Here is a 22,483-nt window from a genome sequence, read left to right as displayed (position 1 = left end):
ACACTTATCACACGATCCTCAACAGTGGACAATTTTTCATACTGCAGTGCATGACGGGAGTTTTTACCCAGCATGCAACATTTTGTTGATTGTCACCACTGTTGAGAGTCATATGCTGGTTCTTGATGTCTGTGTGTGTCTACAGAGTATAGTTTTTCAAATTTTCTATGCACTTAGTAGATTTAAAATTCACTTACTTTAATTTTTTTTCCATAGTGTAGTTTTACTGGGTTGATTATGCTAAACTTAAATAGAGCTAATGTCAATTTGATTGTAATCTGACCACCTATCACATACAGATTAATTCCTTCTCTCTGCTTTACAGCACCTCATGCAACGCTACATAAAGAGATCTAACATGACAGTCAAGGGTCGAGCCCCACTAAAGCAAACACTGATCTCCATTATGGTTGCATCACTTTAACCAATAAAACATCAACATCTGATCCTCTGTAATTCTCAAGAACAGCAGGTGTTCATCATTAATGCACAATCATCATTTAATTAGTCACTTAATTATGTCATTAACTTTAACCCTTTGAGGACTTGGGATATGACTTGGAGACTTGCTTGTGAATTGAAAGTCCCAACTCTGGTAAAAGCTGAATGTCAGTCAACAATCCAAAGAAGACTATCTCCAGAGGTGGGAAGTCCAGGTGCCAAAGAGTAAAAGTCCTGCCATATTTTTGTTCCACTCATGAACTCATCAGCCGATTTCACCAGAGGAGGAACCAAGTCATTCCTTCCAAGTCACAAACGAGTCTTGAGTCAAATCCCAAGTCCTCAAAGAGTTAAAGTTAATGAGATAATTAAGTGACTAATTAAATGAAGATGCATTAGTGATGAACACCTGCTGTTTACAATCAACATCACTGAAGAAAAGAGAAACACAAGAACTACAACTGAATTTAGCCACAGCCTTCAACTGAAAAAAAACAAAACAAAACACTATGCCACCATAATTGTGGTGAGTATTTGCTTCAGTTGATATCTTGAGCCTTTAAGCGGTTTTCACAAATTTGCTTCTATACAATTGCGTTATTGTTTTACAGCAAACATTTGTGCAATGCTGATACAACTCTTGATCTAGCAGGTGACTTATGCTTTTGATGACTGTATGATCTTGATTAAATTTCTTGATTATATGAGAAGAGTTTGTGGCTTAGTTGTTAGAGAAAACTGCCGTGAATTCACTGCTCTGTCTGTGCACTTTGAATGGGTTAAATACAGAATATGATTTCTGAGTACGGGTCACCACACTTAACTGTATGTCACTTTCACAAAAAAGAGAGAAATCTCATTATGCAAATGCCACCATATAATGCTTTATAACACTTCAATATTAAGAAAAAAAAATTGTATTTAGGCATTTAGCCATGAACATTTATCATGTGAACCTCAACAGTGGTGAAAATTATTATTCATACTGCAGTGCATTATGGGAGTAATTCATGTATTGCAACATGAAGCATTTTGTTGATTGACACCATTGTAGAGATTCATATGCTGGTTCTTGATATCTGTGTGTGTCTAAAAAGCACTGGAGTTCAAACTTTTATATGTGTTACAAATAAATAAAAAAAATCCATATCCTGTAAATATTAGAGCAATGCTTTTTTGTGTGCATGCTGTAGTTTCACTGGAATTATTCAAAACCTAGACATGTGATGAGAAAGAAGACAAAAATATTTGAGATATAGTTAAACCAGCTCATTGTTACTATATGTTTTTCACATGTCACAGTTCTGTCTTCTCCACAACAACCCATGCAGAGCTACAGAGAGAGATCTAGCACAAGTCAAGGGTCAAGAGCACAATTAAACCAAACACTGATCTCCATGATGGTGGCATCTTTTTAACCAATAAAACATCCACATCTGATCCTCTGTAATTCTCAATAACAGCAGGTGTTAATCATTAATGCACAATCATCATTTAATTAGTCACTTAATTATCTCATTAACTTTAACTCTTTGAGGACTTGGGATTTAACTTGAGAGTCGTTTGTGACTTGGAAGGAATGACTTGGTTCCTCCTCTGATGAAATCGGCTGATGAGTTCATGGGTGGAACAAAAATATCTCGTCCAAATCAACATGAGATAAAAGCAGAAAAAGCATAAGATCATCTGTCACTACAAGGTTTGATTCAGCAATGCATACATGTTTGTTGCAAAAACAATATTGCAATTGTTTTGAATCAAATTGCTTTGAATAAGTAAAAGGGTCAAGAGACTACCTAAAGCAAACCTTGACCACAATTATGGTGGCATAGTGTTTTTTGTTTTTTTCAGTTGAAGGCTGTGGCTAAATTCAGTTGTAGTTCTTGTGTTTCTCTTTACTTCAGTGATGTTGATTGTTAACAGCAGAAGTTCATCATTAATGCACAATCATCATTTAATTAGTCACTTAATTATCTCATTAACGTTAACCCTTTGAGGATTTGGATATGACTTGAAGACTTGCTTGTGACTTGAAAGTCCCACCTCTGCTGTCTATTAAATGCCACTCCAATTATAAGCAGGTGATGGAGATTTTAGCGGTGATCACGGAAGCAGCTTTACTGATTAGATGCGCATGATCATATCGTTAGATATATCGCCCAGCCCTAGGTGGTGGTAGCGATCGTAGATACTGTCGTGACAAAATTTAAATCAACTCTCATCAGCAAAAGAGACAGACTCATTCTCAGGTATAATTAAAAAGAAAGCTTTATTCTTTGCAAAGAAGGTCAGACAGTCATACAGCAACACTGAGTTCCTGCAGAGTGAAACCGACCCAGGAAGAGGGCAGTCCTCCACCTTATATCCCTTTGCTGTTTCAAGGTTACAAAGTCTTAGCAGCTGTAAATTTCCACACATAACAAGGAACACTCTCTATGGGCGGTTTCTCACACATTTAGGACTTAGGTGACCATCTCAGGTCATTCTCAGACATCTGTTTTCCCCCCAGGTGTCACCCTTCTGAACCACACAGCAATTCTAAGAAAACACATGCATATATAGGCATACAGAAGCAATATTCAATGAATTTTTCCACCACAATACTGAGTGAGATAGTCGTTAGCCACTTGAGCTTTAGCCAGTTGGTCACGGTACTCCTTGAGAACGTTGTTCTGATAAGCCAACGCGGCCTGTAGATTCGTTACTTCTGCTGGATTCTTCGGTGGCGAAGTGTTATGTAATGACGCGGAGGCTGCGTTAGAATCCATGTGCAGTATTTTAATAACATCCACAGCAGACAAATCCAAAACAGTAGGCAGAGAATCTTAAACGTTAGAAGGCAGAGGTTCATACACAGATAGGCAGTCCAATCCAAACAACAAGACAGAGGGTAAATCCAAAAGGCAGAAACAGGGAAACCAGGCAAAGATCATACACAATAAGGCAAACTATGGCAATGGGAAGAACGCTCGGTAAGGCAGACAGGCTGGCAATACTTCGCAAAGTGCTTGTGGCTCCGGCCACGCTTAAATGTCTACCAAACAGGAAGTTACAGGTGAAGCAGAGGGAGTGGAACACAGTCAGTACTCGGGCGAGGGCTCCCTCTGCTGGCGTGGCGTTACACCATCATTATTATCATCATCATCATAATGGCCAGCAAGTTTCGTATCTGGACACTGTTAAGTTCCCTTAAGGTGAGATTATCTGTCTACATTTTTCTCTGACTCTACTTTAACATTTTGGGGTCCAACTTTTGAACTTCTCTTCTTGATAGCTGTTGAACGGCCATAACAACAAATGAACAATGGCATTCTTTTTTTAAAATCTGATTAAATTGAGATTAATACATTCTTTATTGTGTAAACCACTGATCAATGTCATCTTAGTTTAAACATTACAACAGAAAATCATACATTGTATTTATGACAGTAAAATGGAATTGATATTGAAAAGATAGTGACAGACAAAAACTTGATACAATGTTTAAATATAATGGTGGGATGTCAAAAAATATGTTCTTAGAAATGACTACTGCTTCTCTAGAAGTAACTACTGACTAGCAATATATTTATTTTTCTGCAGGGTTAGCGCTTTTACAGCTTTTCTCACTTCTCATCTTCTCATGCCACATCTCTTTTCTCATGCAATCCAAAAATATTGCTTAGCAAAGAGGACACTGACAATGTGCTTTCAGACAAGAGAGTAGTTTACTTTTGATATGAAACAAAATCTCAGCTTTCAATGTATATTATATTTTAATAGTATTAGTATTTTAATAGTAATTTTAATGTTCTTTTTTTATTTGTATTTTTATTTTTTTTACAAACACCAGCACTGATGGGTATTTCACAGTAAACCTATTCCGTGTAAAGCATAAGGCTACGATAAATATCTTATGTCTAGAATGGAAAAAACACTGTTAAACCACACGTTATTGACACATCAAGACAACCACGCACTGACATTAACCACACATGTCCAGTAATAGACTCATGTATGTGAAGACTCAGTTTGTCTATCCAAGAGATCAAACCACAGCATCAGACCACAGCAGGTCTTACTTTTGACTTATAAACTGAGCTGCTAGAACCTCAAACTGCCAGGGGTCTCTAAAAGTAGTAGAACAAAGGGTCATAGTTACAAAATAACATTAAAATCGCAATAGACCTACTAATATGTATGGCCATCTTAATTTCTTTGATTTCAAATGTTAAACCATCAGTTTTTAATAATGCTATAAGTTTTACAGAGGTGGGAAGTCCAGGTGCCAAAGAGTAAAAGTCCTGCCATATTTTTGTTCCACCCATGAACTCATCAGACGATTTCATCAGAGGAGGAACCAAGTCATTCCTTCCAAGTCACAAACGAGTCTTGAGTCAAATCCCAAGTCCTCAAAGAGTTAAAGTTAATGAGATAATTAAGTGACTATTGAATGTGCATTAGTGATGAACACCTGCTGTTATTGAGAATTACAGAGGATCAGACGTGGATGTTTTATTGGTTAAAAAGATGCCACCATCATGGAGATCAGTGTTTGGTTTAATTGTGCTCTTGACCCTTGACTTGTTGTGCTAGATCTCTCTCTGTAGCTCTGCATGGGTTGTTGTGGAGAAGACAGAACTGTAACATATGAAAAACATATAGTTACAATGAGCTGGTTTAACTATATCTCAAATATTTTTGTCTTCTTTCTTATCACATGTCTAGGTTTTGAATAATTCCAGTGAAACTACAGCATGCATACAAAAAAAGCATTGCTCTAATATTTACAAGATATGGATTATTTTTTATTTGTAACACATATAAAAGTTTGAACTCCGGTGCTTTTCAGACACACACAGATATCAAGAACCAGCATATGAATCTCTACAATGGTGACAATCAACAAAATGCTTCATGTTGCAATACATGAATTACTCCCATAATGCACTGCAGTATGAATAATAGTTTTCACCACTGTTGAGGATCACATGATACATGTTCATGGCTAAATGCCTAAATCCATTTTTTTTTCTTAATATTGAAGTGTTATAAAGCATTATATGGTGGCATTTGCATAATGAGATTTCTCTCTTTTTTGTGAAAGTGTCATACAGTTAAGTGTGGTGACCCGTACTCAGAAATCATATTCTGTATTTAACCCATCCAAAGTGCACAGACAGAGCAGTGAATTCACGGCAGTTCTCTCTAACAACTAAGCCACGAACTCTTCTCATATAATCAAGAAATTTAATCAAGATCATACAGTCATCAAAAGCATAAGTCACCTGCTAGATCAAGAGTTGTATCAGCATTGCACAAATGTTTGCTGCTAAACAATAATGCAATTGTATAGAAGCAAATTTGTGAAAACAGCAGGCTCAAGATATCAACTGAAGCAACTACTCACCACAATTATGGTGGCATAGTGTTTTTTTTTTTTTTTTTCAATTGATTTCATCCAAGGCTGTGCTTAAAGTCAGTTGTAGTTCTTGTGTTTCTCTTTTCTTCAGTGATGTTGATTGTAAACAGCAGGTGTTCATCACTAATGCATCTTCATTTAATTAGTCACTTAATTATCTCATTAACTTTAACTCTTTGAGGACTTGGGACTTGACTCAAGACTCGTTTGTGACTTGGAAGGAATGACTTGGTTCCTCCTCTGATGAAATCGGCTGATGAGTTCATGGGTGGAACAAAAATATGGCAGGACTTTTACTCTTTGGCACCTGGACTTCCCACCTCTGAAGTTTTATACACTCGACAATGCTGATTTTTACTTGCACTTGGTGCTTGCAGAGTTTTAATATTAAGTTCATACAGCAAAGTTTGTCTCATGTACATTTTTTAAGCATTTTTTTCCCGAAGCATTTTATTCATCTTTATCTGAATGACACATTTCAGTCCACTGGGATTTCTTGGTCATACAGGGCAAAACTAAAGCATCACTGAAAAATATTTTGCTGAAAATAAAAATGCTTTTTTTAATGTTAATGTTCAGTCAAACTCCTGGTAGATGCAGTCCTTCTCACCAATCCCAAATCACAACTATAGACTCCTGGTGAAAGTGACCACACAGCTGGATCTTGCACTGACTAAAGACGTTTGATTATCTTCTGACGACACCTGCATACACCACTTCATCCTCTTTAACTGTAGGCTTTTGCGTTGAGAGCGTTTGGAAGTTGTGACATTACCGTGAGGAAAAAAAAAAAACCATCATCCAAAACAAACCATGGCTAACAGTCAGATTCAGCCGTTTATTTATGATCCAGAATCAGATCCCGAGGCTGAAACTGAACGAGAGCAGCAGCAGCAGCAACAACTACAACAGGACGTCTCTATGTGGTATGTATTGAAACTGTATATATTTGCTTATGTAACTCCTCTCTCCCAGGTCCTTTCTGACGCTCCTCGCACTCGCTCCGAGCGGGGCTCGAACCCGGGTCTCCTCTAACAAGGAGGCTAAATGGCTACAGCCACTAGCGTCTGTTGCTAGTGCATCTCTTGAGATCGGGGAGGTTTACCTGCACAGCACTACTCGCTGGCCTCCGTTACACTTAGCGGTTTTGGAAAATGACTAAGTTCCACTTTATGTTGTCTTTTTTTTTCTTTAAAGGTGTACAAGGTTTACTTGATGTGCTTACGCACCGATAGCTAAGTTAACAACACAGAGATATTTGAAGCAGTTTTACTCACCACCTGTGGTTCCAACACACGATCGTGACCCTTTTTCGTTGGGACTGCATTATCCTTAAGAAATAAACGATATGCAAATCCGGCGTCAAACTGGGCCTTGTTTGTAAAACAAGCATCTTCGAAATGCAGGGAACAAACAAAAACACTTGCACAACTCCGTCGATGCTCTGTAAAAATAAACTCCATCCACTGGTCCCTTAATGCTGTTTTTTTTTTTTTTTTGGTAATCTGTGCAGGATTGTCTTGCCCTGGCAACCAAAAACACACTTCTTTTGTGACATTTCGCTCTCGCTCTGATCAGTGAATGTCTCTGCTCTCAGTGCTCTGCTCTACGGGAGCACACGCTCTTCCGGGAGAAGTGCCATTAGGACCCATATAAGGAAATTCCGCTTCATCTAACGTCACACAGACCCATACTCGAAAAAAAACTTTCCGAAACTTGTGACAAACCGGAAGGAGTATTTTTGGAACAAAAATACTCCTTCAAACGTACAACTTAATTTTTGAAACTTTGTCCATGTTTAGCATGGGAATCCAACTCATTAACGGTGTAAAAAACTCAGTATGCATGAAGCGCGCAGTGTCAGCTCTCGAGGGAGTTGACGGCTGCGATGCGAGCCTTTGCTTCACTCTCAGAAGGCTCTCTTTGAGGAAAGAGCTTTCACTGGCGTTTCTCGCGGTGCCAGCCCCGCTTTCGCAGAGATGGAGCGGTGTGGTTGTGCTCGCGGGATTCGCTTTTGGATCTGCTGGAAGGAATGTGAGACGGGCAAGTCCCTATCTTCTTTCTTAGCCACCAGATCCGGCGCCCGCTCTCGGGGGTTCGGAAGCCCGCGTTTGCGGTACTTTCTCCCCGATGAGAGGGCGCGATGCGCTGCCTGTCTTTCTCTGAGGAGATTGATGTGGATAGGCGTCGATGAGCTTGCCAGTTGCACAAGCACCAGTCACACAAGAACCAGTTACACAAGCATATTATGCCTAATATTAACATAAGCAGCATTTATGGGGAGTGGAGCTCGCGCAGCCAGCTCTCAGGGGGTTGATCGTGCTTTTCTCGCTGTTGAGCGCTCCGCTCTCGCAGGGCACGCTCCGAGGAGTGTGTCCGTGCATGCGATCTTGCGGTCGTGGTCTCACGGGCCTCAAACGTAGCGGTGCTGAGAGGCTCGCTACCTCTACGGAGGTCTCTAGAGCAGCTAGTACGGTCGTCCCCTGCCGGTCCACTGCTTCAGGGCACCGAGCTAGTGGCTCTAGGCGCACCAGAGGCCAGTCTCGCGAGACTGGTTCCCTTAGGAGGTCACATGGCGGTGTGGGAGCCCCTGCCAAGTGTACTTCACGGGGTCCTGCCCCGAGCAGGCTCTGGTCTAGTCTTCCTAGCAGACGATGTGGGTCTGAGGACCGTTGTTTTTAGGAGACTTCAGCTACGAGAGTCCTGATGCTGCGGCCGTCTCCTGCAGGTGCGCCACTTCAGGGCACCGAGCTAATTGCTCTGATGCCACCAGAGATCAGTCTTGATAGGCTGATTCCCTTAGTAGACTATTTTGCAGCGTGAAGCTACTGCCAAATGTGTCTCAGTGGGTCCTGCGCACTGTAGTGAGAGGCCACAGAATCCAGTTCTGGTGGGCCCCAAGCAGGCTCTGGTAATGGAACAGAAGTAGACTCTCTCTGAGGACGGAGACCATCGATGTGGTCCCTCCTTGGGTTGCAGAGCCTGGGTCCTACAGCCGGTACTTCACCGTTCCGAGGAAGGATGAGGTTTTGTGTCCTTTTCTAGATCTGTGCTTTTTGAACCTCTCAGTCAGGGGACTGAGGTTTAAGACACCTGCACAGGCCAAGTCCGAGGACTGGTGTGTCACAATCTATCAAAAGATGCACTTATCTCCATCCTTCTTCATCGGAAGTTCCTGAGGTTTGCTTTTGGGGGCAAAAGCCTACTGTAATAATAAAAACTTCCTAATCATCCGGACGAAGGAGGCGGGAACTGGCACACAATCAAAATGAAACTTTAATGACAAAAATAAACACAAAACAGCGCACCAGCCCCTCACGGACGACTGGTGCGCATAAATAAAAAGCAAACATAAAATATTGCCCAGGCCTGGTCCTCTCTCGTCCTTCACTATCATCGCTCCAGTTTTCTATCCTTCCATCTCCTCTGTGGGACTCAAGACTGGTGGTGGGGTGCAGGTGTCACGGATTTCCCAATCACTCTACCGGCCTTGCTCGTTCCCACATCTCTCGGCCCCGCCCCACTCGTCACATACCCCCATCGCCCCTCGCAGGCCGGGGGGGTACTCCCGAGACTGCGCTCTTCCCCCACCCCCCCCCTCCCCCCCCCCATGGTGGGGACGCTCACGGGGACCTGCGGGAACCTGGGGGTAGGACAGACGAGGCGAGAGAAAAGGAGATGGAAGGAGGAGTGACAGAGACGAGAGAGGGGAGAGAAAAAAAAAAAAAATCTGGTTCCCAGACGGACTGCTGCTCGGCCCTCCACCAGCTGGGTGATCTCCTCCGCGGTGCCTGGCGGTGGCACTGGACGGCCCTCGGCGGACGGCACGACACTCCTCCGCCACCCGGTGGACGGCGACGGCTCCTCCGGTTTTGGGCAGCCGGCAGGAGTCCCCCGTTCCCTGCTCCTCCCCGTTCCGGCGGATGGCAGCAGGCTCCGGCCCCCTGGCGAATGGCACCGACTCCTCCGCTCCCTCACGCACGGCAGCCACCCCTCCATATCGTGGGCGGCCGGCAGTGAGCTCGCCCGTCCCCGGCAACTCGCTCCAGCCCACCGCCTCGAGCATCCTTGCCAGCACACTTCCTCGCCAGCTCGACGGCGAGGGATCTTCAGCAGCGCGTCCCTCCTTCTCCCGGGTTTCGGCACCACTGTAATAATGAAAACTTCCTAATCATCCGGAAGAAGGAGGCGGGAACCGGCGCACAATCAAAATGAAACTTTAATGACAAAAATAAACACAAAACAGCGCACCAACCCCTCACGGATGACTGGTGCGCATAAATAAAAAGCAAACATAAAATATTGCCCAGGCCTGGTCCTCTCTCGTCCTTCACTATCGTCGCTCCAGTTTTATATCCTTCCATCTCCTCTGTGGGACTCAAGACCGGCGGTGGGGCGCAGGTGTCGTGGATTTCCCAATCACTCTACTGGCCTTGCTCGTTCCCACATCTCTCGGCCCCGCCCCACTCGTCAATATGGATCTTCCACTGGCCTTGCACTCTGACCCCACACTTTCACGACTCAACCACATTGACGATTGGTTGATATCAGCTCAATCTGAGCAGATGGCGGTTCGGCACAGAGGTGTCATTCTCGCTCACATGAAAGAGCTGGGGTTAAGACTTAACGCCAAGGAAAGTGTGCTTTCTCCAGTTCAAAGAACCACTTATCTCGGCATGGTGTGGGATTCGACCACGATGCAGGCATGTATGTCACCTGCTCGGATCGAGTCGATCCTCACTGCAGTCGTGAGAGTGAGAGAAGGCCGGTCACTCACTGTCAAGCAGTCACAGAGATTGCTGGGTCTGATGGCAGCTGTCATCGTGAGCAGTCCAACGTGAATACTATTGGCCTGCTGTACATGAGACCCCTACAGTGGTGGCTCAAGACCAAGGGGTTCTCCCTGAGGGGAAACCCACTTCGCATGCTAAAGGTCATGCTGCGCTGCCTACGTGCCTTGGATATGTGGAGGAAGCCTTGGTTCTTGTCTCAGGTCCCGGTGCTGGGAGCTCCTTGTCGCCGCGGGATGCTAGCGACGGATGCGTCCCTCACCGGCTGGGGTGCGGTCATGAGTGGCCACCCTGCCCGCGGTCTGTGGAGTGGTCGCCATCTGACATGGCACATCAACTGCCTAGAGATGCTGGCCGTGCTTCGTGCACTTCGTTATTTTCTCCCAGACCTAAGAGGTCACCATGTGTTGGTGCGCACCGACAACACAGCGGTGGTCTCTTACATCAACCACCAAGGAGGTCTGCACTCACTCCGTTTATACAACTAGCGTACCAGATCCTTGTGTGGGCCCAGGTCGAATTCCACTCGCTCAGAGCAGTTCACATTCCTGGGCATCTTAATATGGGAGCAGACATCCTGTTGAAGCAGGGGCCGAGGCCCGGGGAATGGCGGCTTCACACTGAGGTGATGAAGCAGAGTTGGAGATGTTGGCCAGACTCGGGTGGATTTGTTTGCGACTCGAGAGACATCGCACTGTCCCCTCTGGCTTCCTCTGACTCATCCAGCTCCACTGGGGCTGGACGCCAACCAGTGGTTGTAAGACCGTTCTCCAATCCAGAGCTCCCTCAATGAGGAAACTGTATGCCTTGAAGTGGAAGCTTTTCACTTCTTGGTGCGGAGACCGCCAGCTCGACCCAGTTAACTGCCCGGATGGTACAGTGCTGGAGTCCCTGCAGGCTCTTCGCAGGGTTGACCCACTCCACCCTGAAGGTCTACGTGGCGGTCATGGTGGCCTACCACGCCCCTCTCGGTGGCCAGTCAGTGAGCAGAAACCCTCTGGTTACATGTTTCCTCCATGGTGCGCTGAGGCTAGGCCTCCGGCCAGAAGAAGCTTATGCTAAGTGGTGATCAGGATGCTATCCTAAGCCTCGAGTCCTCTGATCTCCCCTCTCCTGGGGGTCAAGACTCACTCCTTCTGAAGTTTGGCCATTGGACGGGTTGTCCCCGATTTCTGTCAGGCTCCTTCTCCTTCTCTTGCTTTAGCTGTGCTCTTCCACACTAGGCAGAGATTTGAAAGTCTGGCGGCGTGGGCATTCTCGTTCCCCAAACGTTCTCGACGCAGCTCGAGTTCCTGAAGAGGAACGTCTGGGGTTATGTATGTAACCCTGGTTCCTCGAAGGAACGAGACGCTGCGTCGCAGTGCCACACTTCCGGCATCTCTGGCTGGCGCTTGCTTCATCCATTGAGGCTGATTACCAGCTTCGCCGCTCAAGCTTTTATGCTTCCTGGTCTCTGACGTCACCCGCCTATGACGTCTCGCCCTTCCTTTGGACTGATTATACATGTTATTCAGAGACGTCACGCTGGACGCGTTCCCCAAACATTCTCGATGCAGCGTCTCGTTCCTTCGAGGAACCAGGGTTACATACGTAACCCCAGACGTTTATTTAGTAGTTTCTGTAAATAGCTGTGGGGTAGCAAGCAGCTGCATGTGCAAAAGAGAACTCATTCAGGTGTATGTGCACTTACTGAGAGGCTGCTCTTTTTGTCCAATTAAAGCTCTCAAGGCTCTTTGTTCATGCGATACATAACGACTCTTTTCAGGGATACTGGTCAACACACGTATTTTGACATTATTTTCTGTGCATGTGTCCGTTTAAGCTCCATAAAATGCAAAATTGACTATTTTGCGTTCACACTGTGAGGCGCAGCAGAGTGCTTGTAGTGAGCACACAAAACCATGCAAGAGTTAACTGAGTTCATTCTTCTTTTGCTTAATTTTTTTATGTAGCTAGCTTTGCTGTTACATTTAACAAGGTATTTGTCCCTTCAAGCTGGAGAAGGAGCAAAAGAGAAATCAGTTAGTTGTTGGTGGGCTGTCTTAGGCGTGGTTCTCTGCTTGTCCATGTGAGGCTCTCTCTTAATGTGACATGTTCATGTTCCTTTTTATTTTATTTTATTACAAGCCATGCCTGAAAATGAAAATTGGTCAAAAGAACAAATGCTTCAAATCAAAGTCTGGGTTATTTCACCAAATATTGATTTATGAAGTTAAAACATTGGTATTGTGTAGTCTCAAAATTAATATACACATGTCTGAAAACATGGCATCTATTTTGTTATTTTGTTAAATTGTCATTTCTGCTTTAAATTACCATATTTTTATTTTTAATTAAGTTTTAAAAGAAATCTCATCTGTAGTTGTTTTACTCAAACACATCAGTCCAAACATCTGGGACGCCCCACACTTCCACTCCATTCAAGTACATTGAGTACATACAGCTACATTGTCCAACAATGGAGGGACAACACTCTTTGAAAGATAATTGACAATAAACTTCATTTAACTGTTCTAGAGCATCCACCACTCCCTGGGGTATGTCTATATATGATGCTCCAGCTCGAACAAACTAACTCCTGACAGCAAACAAATTGGAGATATTCAAAGTCAATGGGATGCCTATTAACAATGCAACCAAGTCTATCCACAGACCTATGCAAAATCTGCCATTGTGTAGTCCTGCAAAGAGAAACAACATTTAAAAACAAAATTAGCTGATGTAACAAATACATTAAATTCAGAAGCATATATATTTTAACTGTGCACTGAGTTTTTGACTAAATCCCAATTCAGTTAATTGATCACAAATTACAATCACTGTTATTTCTTTACTTAAAGGTACTATGTAACTTTTGGAGTTCTAGAGACATGCAGTTTCGTTAACAGACTCAATGCACTTGTGCTAAACAATCTATCAACTCAATGTTTGATCCATAGTTTTCAGAATTATGCTCCAAATGGCGTGACGTCACGCGGGATGCCTATATTTTTACCCCAGAACCTAGGCCCAACTCTACGTACATCGAAAATAGTGCCTCTTAACCTTTAAGATGAGAAAATCCAATGTGATTATGAATGTCAGCTCAGCTAGCAACACTGGACATCGACCACACGGCAAACGTTACTAATGGTGCCTCTGGCTGCTAGTGTTGGCTAACGTTAATAAAATCTAGTCAACGGTAACACTAGCTATAGACTGGTCTAGCCAACGTTAAGTATTTAAATGGGACAGCATAAGAAGAGAGAATCATTCAGTTCACTTGTCACTGCGTTTATGATATTAAATTAGTTCTACCAGAAAGACTCGGAGAAGATATTGTAACAATTCATAAATTTATTTATGACCCAGCAAGCTGTATGTTTGTATTTGGCGTAGGCCCCATCCGTAAATAGCTGTCCGAGGGTACGGATTCAGTATTTCCTGCCTGAAGATGAAGGCAGGGGCGCAGCCGACCCCCGTGACGTTTTAGGAGGGACCATCCTGGTGGTGGTGGGATGGTTGGAGGGGAAGAACATCCTGTGGTGGTAAGGGAGATGGAGAGAAGATGCTTGTTATTGGTGAGGGAGGAGCCGATCTTGGTGGTGGAGGGGTGGGTGGTGTTGAGTGAAGCGTTCAGCATCTGCAAACTCAGACAAGTGTAAGCACAGGTTCTTTTATACTTCTATTATTAGAACGTGATTGGACAATTGAAAAGGTAATAGGTGACGCTAACAATTGAGTCTTCCTGGCAGAACTTATGCTAAAGCTTCCATTTATCTTACCCAGTAAACAACCTGTTGCTCGCCATTCTCTTCTTCTTCTTCTTCTTTAGTTTTTTATGGCGGTTGGCAAACCAACTTAACGGTGCATTACCGCCACCGACTGGGCGGGAGTGTGAGTCAGGAGATATTGGATCTTAAAAAAATAAAAAAATAAAAAAATAAAATAAAATAAATCTGGCTAAGTCGGTGTCTCTAAGAAACTTAAAAACAAATTGATGAATGTTACTGGATGCTTTCCCTAATAAACCTTGCATTGTAAAATTATTCTGATTGACACTTCTGAGAGACTGAAAAAGCTGGTTTCTTTCTTGGCTGTACTTTGTGCACTGAAATAAAATATGTTCTACAGTTTCTAAATGACTGCAATACTGGCAGTTCCCTGTTGGATGTTTCCCTATTATCTTCAATTAAGAATTGAGCCCAGTGTGTCCTTTTCTTAACCGTGTAATTATACTTTCTTCTCTTCTACTCCTACACTCTGTCCTTCCTATATCCACTTCTGGTTGTATATTATATAAATGCCTCCCTTTATCTTGATCCACCCAATACTCCTGCCATTTTGATCTTGCATATGCTTTAATGAATGTTTTAGCTTCAGATTTACTATATGGAACTTGTAATATTCTATTGTGTTTCAGGGTTTGTTTTGCAAGTTTATCAACCTCCTCATTCCCTTTCACTCCAACATGTGCAGGTACCCAGAGAAACCTGATTTTTAAATCATTTGCATTTAACTTATGCAAAACCATACAAATTTTATGAATTATATAATTTATTATAGATTTCCCATTTTTTATGCTTTCTAAAGCTGAATAACTATCAGATATAATCACTGAGTTATTTAACTCATTTCCCTCCTCCCATTCCAAGGCCAACAAAATTGCAACCAGCTCTGTTGTGTATACTGATAAATTATCTGTTATTCTTTCCTGATATATTACCCCATTCTTTGGAATATATACTCCTGATCCAGCGTGTCCTGTCTTTGGATCCTTAGAACCATCTGTAAATATGAATGTATAGTCAGAGAAATGCATATCTAGATAATTTTTAACAATATCCCTCACTGCTACTTCCTTTGACTTACTTTTTATTTCCTTATGAATGCCTAAATCTACATCTGGTATAGGGAAAAACCATGGTGGAATAGGAGGGACTGAAACCGTTGAACAGTACTGTAATTTATGTAACCCAATATTCTCAGCTTTCGCATCGCCAATCCACCCAAAACTTTTGTAATTGGACTTTCCATGTTCCCAGCAATCTTTTAAGATAGCTTTAGCTGGGTGGCTATCAACTTGTCCCTTCACATTAATCCAGTATGCTAGCATCAGTTGTATCCTTCTGATCCTCAAAGGCATCTCACCCATTTCCACTTGCAAAGAAGATACCGGGGATGTTTTAAAAGATCCACTACATATCCTTAGAGCCTGCGCTTGCATGACATCCAATGTTTTGATATTAGACTCTGCTGATGACATATATGCTATACAACCATAATCAAAGACAGACCTCATTAGTGCCCAATATATATTTTTTAAGGATGCCCTACTTGCTCCCCATGCTTGTCCTGATAAACAGCGTAGGATATTAACAATCTTTTTACATTTATTAACCATTTTTTCCAAATGAATCTTCCATGTCAGTTTTTCATCAAACCACATCCCAAGAAACCTAATAATCTTCATTTGCTCAAGAGGCTGACTGTACAATTTTAAGGATACTGGTGTGATCTTATGCTTTTTTGAAAAACATATGACTTGTGTTTTTGACACTGATAATCTAAATCCCCATTTATTTGTCCATTTTTCCACTTCCTTAATTGCCTCTTGCATTTTTGATTTAACGTAAGATTCATTACGGCCTCTAAACCATAATGCTCCATCATCAGCATACAGGGATTTTCCAATTTTCTGGTCAATATTTGAGAATATATCGTTAATCATAATATTGAATAATAATGGGCTACATACACTACCTTGTGGAGTTCCGTTCTCTACTGTATATATCTCAGAAAATTCTGCACCTACTCTTACCTGAATATTCCTATTAAACAAAAAATCCAAAATCCAATTGTATACTTTACCACCAATTCCTAATCGTTGTAATTTAATTAATAACCATTCTTTCCAAAGCATATCCTTTCTCTACGTCAAAGAAAACTGCTATTACCACCTCCCTATTAGTCTGTGCTTTCCTAATATCGGATTATAAACATAATAATGAATCCATTGTACTTCGCCCCTTACGAAACCCACTCTGATATGGGGAAAAAAGGTCATTGCTTTCTAAATAATGGGTCATTCTATCTGTAATTATTCTTTCCATTATTTTACACAACTGCGATGTTAAGGCAATTGGTCTATAACTAGACGGGTCAGACAGGTTTTTCCCTGGCTTTAAAATGGGTACTATAATTGCATGTTTCCACACTGATGGAAGCTGACCAATTTCCCAAATTTTATTAAAACATTTTAGTACTATTTCTAGTGTCCCATCTGTCATATTTGCTACCATTTGTAACATACCATGTCTTTTCCTGGAGTAGTCTGTTTTGCATTAAGGACTGCTTTTTTCAACTCAAACATATTTAAAGGTACATCTAATGGATTTCCCGAATCTCCTTTCTTTTTAAAACATCTGGGAAACTTTCTAACACTTTCCTTCTGTTCACTTGTGCTTCCTTAGTGAGGTTCTCAGAACTATGCACTTTCCTAAATGTTTGAGCTAAAACTTCAGCTTTTTCTAAATTAGTAACTGCCACTTTATCACCACTATTTAATACAGGTAATTCATAATTCCTTCTAACTCCTCCCATCCTCCTTATCATTCCCCATATATCAGATAACTTCACATCCCTTCCTATATCATTACAGAATTCCCTCCAGAAATCATTTTTGTGTCTTAACTGTTTTCCTAACTACTGCCTGCTTTCTTTTATACTCTATCAAAGCATCCTGAGAATGATATTTCTTAACATATTTAAAAGCTTTGTTTCTTGCTTTAACTGCTTTACTGCACTCATCATTCCACCATGGTACATTCTTACCTTTCCTATTTCCTTTACTTTTAGGTATTGTTTCCTCAGCTGACAATATTATTTCATTTACTAATACACTATTAAACTCATTTATTCCTATTTCTTTATCCTAATTCTTAAGTTTAAGACATTTTTCTGCACAAATGATCTGAAACTGTTCCCAATTTGCATTCTCTATTTTCCACCTTGGAATATTTTTAGTCCTTTCTTGACACGTCCCTGATCCAACTTTAATTAGAATAGGGAAATGATCACTACCTATTGTAGTTTCCTTATCTACACTCCAAGTACTAGTACCTGCTATTGCACTGGATACAAAAGTTAAATCAAGTACTGATTCTGTATTGTTTATGCTGTTAAACCGTGTTCCCTCACCATTGTTAAGACATACCAAGCATTTATCATCAATATATTCTTCTAAAGCTAAACCATTTGTATCTGTACTGTTACTTCCCCATAATGTATTGTGTGCATTAAAATCCCCACACCAATGGTAATTGATTCATTCTTATCATTTACATTTATAATTTCATAGCTTAAACCCAGAGGTGGGAAGTCCAGGTCCCAAAGAGTAAAAGTCCTGCCATATTTTTGTTCCACCCATGAACTCATCAGCCGATTTCATCAGAGGAGGAATCAAGTCATTCCTTCCAAGTCACAAACGACTCTCAAGTTAAATCCCAAGTCCTCAAAGAGTTAAAGTTAATGAGATAATTAAGTGACTATTGAATGTGCATTAGTGATGAACACCTGCTGTTATTGAGAATTACAGAGGATCAGATGTGGATGTTTTATTGGTTAAAAAGATGCCACCATCATGGAGATCAGTGTTTGGTTTAATTGTGCTCTTGACCCTTGACTTGTTGTGCTAGATCTGTAGCTCTGCATGGGTTGTTGTGGAGAAGACAGAACTGTGACATATGAAAAACATATAGTTACAATGAGCTGGTTTAACTATATCTCAAATATTTTTGTCTTCTTTCTTATCACATGTCTAGGTTTTGAATAATTCCAGTGAAACTACAACATGCACACAAAAAAAGCATTGCTCTAATATTTACAGGATATGGATTTTTTTTATTTATTTGTAACACATATAAAAGTTTGAATTCCAGTGCTTTTAAGACACACACAGATATCAAGAACCAGCATATGAATCTCTACAATGGTTACAATCAACAAAATGCTTCATGTTGCAATACATGAATTACTCCCATAATGCACTGCAGTATGAATAATAATTTTCACCACTGTTGAGGATCACATGATAAATGTTCATGGCTAAATGCCTAAATACATTTTTTTCTTAATATTGAAGTGTTATAAAGCATTATATGGCGGCATTTGCATAATGAGATTTCTCTCTTTTTTGTGAAAGTGACATACAGTTAAGTGTGGTGACCCGTACTCAGAAATCATATTCTGTATTTAACCCATCCAAAGTGCACAGACAGAGCAGTGAATTCACGGCAGTTCTCTCTAACAACTAAGCCATGAACTCTTCTCATATAATCAAGAAATTTAATCAAGATCATGCAGTCATCAAAAGCATAAGTCACCTGCTAGATCAAGAGTTGTATCAGCATTGCACAAATGTTTGCTGCAAAACAATAACGCAATTGTATAGAAGTGTAGTAGGATGCAGTTGTCTGGCTCATGCCTCCCTAAGTGATGCTTAATTTGCTGCAGCTTTGAGTGGTTCTGGGCAGTTAACTTTGAGCCAATCGCGAGGACTACTCCCCTTTATAAACCGGGACTTTTCTTTTGACAAATGATGCCACCGGTACGCGACTTGTCTTGTTTACCTGCCCAGCGACCTGATGTCTGCCTGGTTACCTGTCTACCGTAGCGCCGCAGGTATGGTTAGCTTCGTTTCTCTTTCCACTCGTTAACTTTATAATGTGAGCTTATAGGGAATGTTTTATGCTATAGAATCCCCGGTGCGGCAGCAGCCCTTTCACCAGCTGAGTGTGCGCCCTGCGATCAGCAATCAGAGCTCAGGGCCTGTGACGCAACGTTGTTAATCATAGGGAGTGCTATTTAACCGGGGGTGCCGCCGCCAGTTGGCTACATCGACGCTGAACAACTGCTGCTTTGCTTATGTTTTTCCTGTTACGTCTGGTATACGGACTTTCGTCGTACCTGGTGGCTTTGTTCACCCGGGATCTATGATCATTGGACCTGTGGTTAGCTTGAGTTTACAGACGGCTGGCTGGCGCGTTACACTATTGCCGGTTCCACTCTGTCTGATTCTTCCTGTCTAACTCTGTTTGATCCTGTTATTGTTGGGAGTCAGTGGTTGAGTGTAAAGTGTGTTTGCTGGACTAGCTGGCACCACTTTCAGTGTTTTGTTTTTGTCTATATTATTTCTGCAACCTGTTTATAAGTGTTTTTGTGTAAGTTTTGTTTAACTTTCAAGTATCCGTTTTGTCCAGGTGCTGAGAACTGCCAGTGGGAGTGGTGCCCCTTGCGGTGGTGGGTCCCTTGGTGTGTGCTGTGGCTGTGTGTTCACCAAGTGTGGTCATTTCCCTTGTGGTGTGTGTGTGAATTTGACACGGGTGATTGGGGTGTCTTTTATGAATGCTCATTGCTCGAATCAATAGTCTCCCACTGGTAAGATTCCGCCCTGTTCTCCTCTTCTCTTGGGTGTGTTTGTTTTGGTTTTTGATTTGGTGTACTGTGTATTTTGTTTGTTGTGAAGATTCCCTTCTATGTTTGTTGTGACTATTGTGTGTTTTTAAGTAAAAATAAAAATTATATTTTTGTACTGGACCACTGTCTCTGGCTGATCCATCCACGAACTTGAGTGCCTGGTTAGAACAAGATAACAAATTCTTTGGGTGTAACTCCCATTGTGGCGTAGTCAGCTACTGTGTATTCCCTTCTGCCACAGAAGCAAATTTGTGAAAACCGCTTAAAGGCTCAAGATATCAACTGAAGCAAATACTCACCACAATTATGGTGGCATAGTGTTTTGTTTTGTTTTTCTTCAGTTGAAGGCTGTGGCTAAATTCAGTTGTAGTTCCTGTGTTTCTCTTTTCTTCAGTGATGTTGATTGTAAACAGCAGGTGTTCATCACTAATGCATCTTCATTTAATTAGTCACTTAATTATCTCATTAACTTTAACTCTTTGAGGACTTGGGATTTGACTCAAGACTCGTTTGTGACTTGGAAGGAATGACTTGGTTCCTCCTCTGATGAAATCATCTGATGAGTTCATGAGTGGAACAAAAATATGGCAGGACTTTTACTCTTTGGCACCTGGACTTCCCACCTCTGTTTATGTACCCTATGCCAAGGGTACAAAAGCTGTAACCTTGAGGGTACACTCTCAGAAAATAAAGTACATAATTGTACCTTTAGGGGTACAATAGCTTGTCACTGGTGCTGTACCCTTGTGATTTGTACCTTAAGAGACCAGTTTTGTACAGAGGTGGGAAGTCCAGGGGCCAAAGAGTAAAAGTCCAGCAGCCGATTTCACCAGAGGAACCAAGTCATTCCTTCCAAGTCACAAATGACTCTCAAGTTAAATCCCAAGTCCTCAAAGAGTTAAAGTTAATGAGATAATTAAGTGACTATTAAATGTGCATTAGTGATGAACACCTGCTGTTATTGAGAATTACAGAGGATCAGATGTTGATGTTTTATTGGTTAAAAAGATGCCACCATCATGGAGATCAGTGTTTGGTTTAATTGTTCTCTTGATCCTTGACTTGTTGTGCTAGATCTTTCTCTGTAGCTCTGCATGGGTTGTTGTGGAGAAGACAGAACTGTGACATATGAAAAACATATAGTTACAATGAGCTGGTTTAACTAGATCTCAAATATTTTTGTCTTCTTTCTTATCACATGTCTAGGTTTTGAATAATTCGAGTGAAACTACAGCATGCACAAAAAAAAAGCATTGCTCTAATATTTACAGGATATGGATTTTTTTTTTATATTTGTAACACATATAAAAGTTTGAACTCCAGTGCTTTTTAGACACACACAGATATCAAGAACCAGCATATGAATCTCTACAATGGTTACAATCAACAAAATGCTTCATGTTGCAATACACAAATTACTCCCATAATGCACTGCAGTATGAATAATAATTTTCACCACTGTTGAGGATCACATGATAAATGTTCATGGCTAAATGCCTAAATACAATTTTATTTTTCTTAATATTGAAGTGTTATAAAGCATTATATGGCGGCATTTGCATAATGAGATTTCTCTCTTTTTTGTGAAAGTGACATACAGTTAAGTGTGGTGACCCGTACTCAGAAATCATATTCTGTATTTAACCCATCCAAAGTGCACAGACAGAGCAGCGAATTCACGGCAGTTCTCTCTAACAACTAAGCCACAAACTCTTCTCATATAATCAAGAAATTTAATCAAGATCATACAGTCATCAAAAGCATAAGTCACCTGCTAGATCGAGAGTTGTATCAGCATTGCACAAATGCTTGCTGCAAAACAATAATGCAATTGCATAGGAGCAAATTTGTGAAAACCGCTTAAAGGCTCAAGATATCAACTGAAGCAACTACTCACCACAATTATGGTGGCATAGTGTTTTTTTTTTTTCAGTTGAAGGCTGTGGCTAAATTCAGTTGTAGTTCTTGTGTTTCTCTTTTCTTCAGTGATGTTGATTGTAAACAGCAGGTGTTCATCACTAATGCATCTTCATTTAATTAGTCGCTTAATTATCTCATTAACTTTAACTCTTTGAGGACTTGGGATTTGACTCAAGACTCGTTTGTGACTTGGAAGGAATGACTTGGTTCCTCCTCTGGTGAAATCGGCTGACGAGTTCATGGGTGGAACAAAAATATGGCAGGACTTTTACTCTTTGGCAGCTGGACTTCCCACCTCTGCTCTCAACCCAAGGCCTCATGACAGGATCTCCATCAACCAGCTACAGGGAAGTCACAGTGTTCGGAATAATCCACGAATACGATGCAGGTGTATCTCTCCCCTCATTAGCATTAAGCACGCTGTCCATAGGGATCCACAGCGTCAGGCAGCCGAGCAAATAAACAAATGTAAAAT

The sequence above is a fragment of the Carassius auratus genome, unplaced genomic scaffold, assembly GCF_003368295.1.
Source record: "Carassius auratus strain Wakin unplaced genomic scaffold, ASM336829v1 scaf_tig00217337, whole genome shotgun sequence".
NCBI lineage: Eukaryota > Metazoa > Chordata > Actinopteri > Cypriniformes > Cyprinidae > Carassius > Carassius auratus.
Note: the sequence above shows the minus strand (reverse complement) of the source record.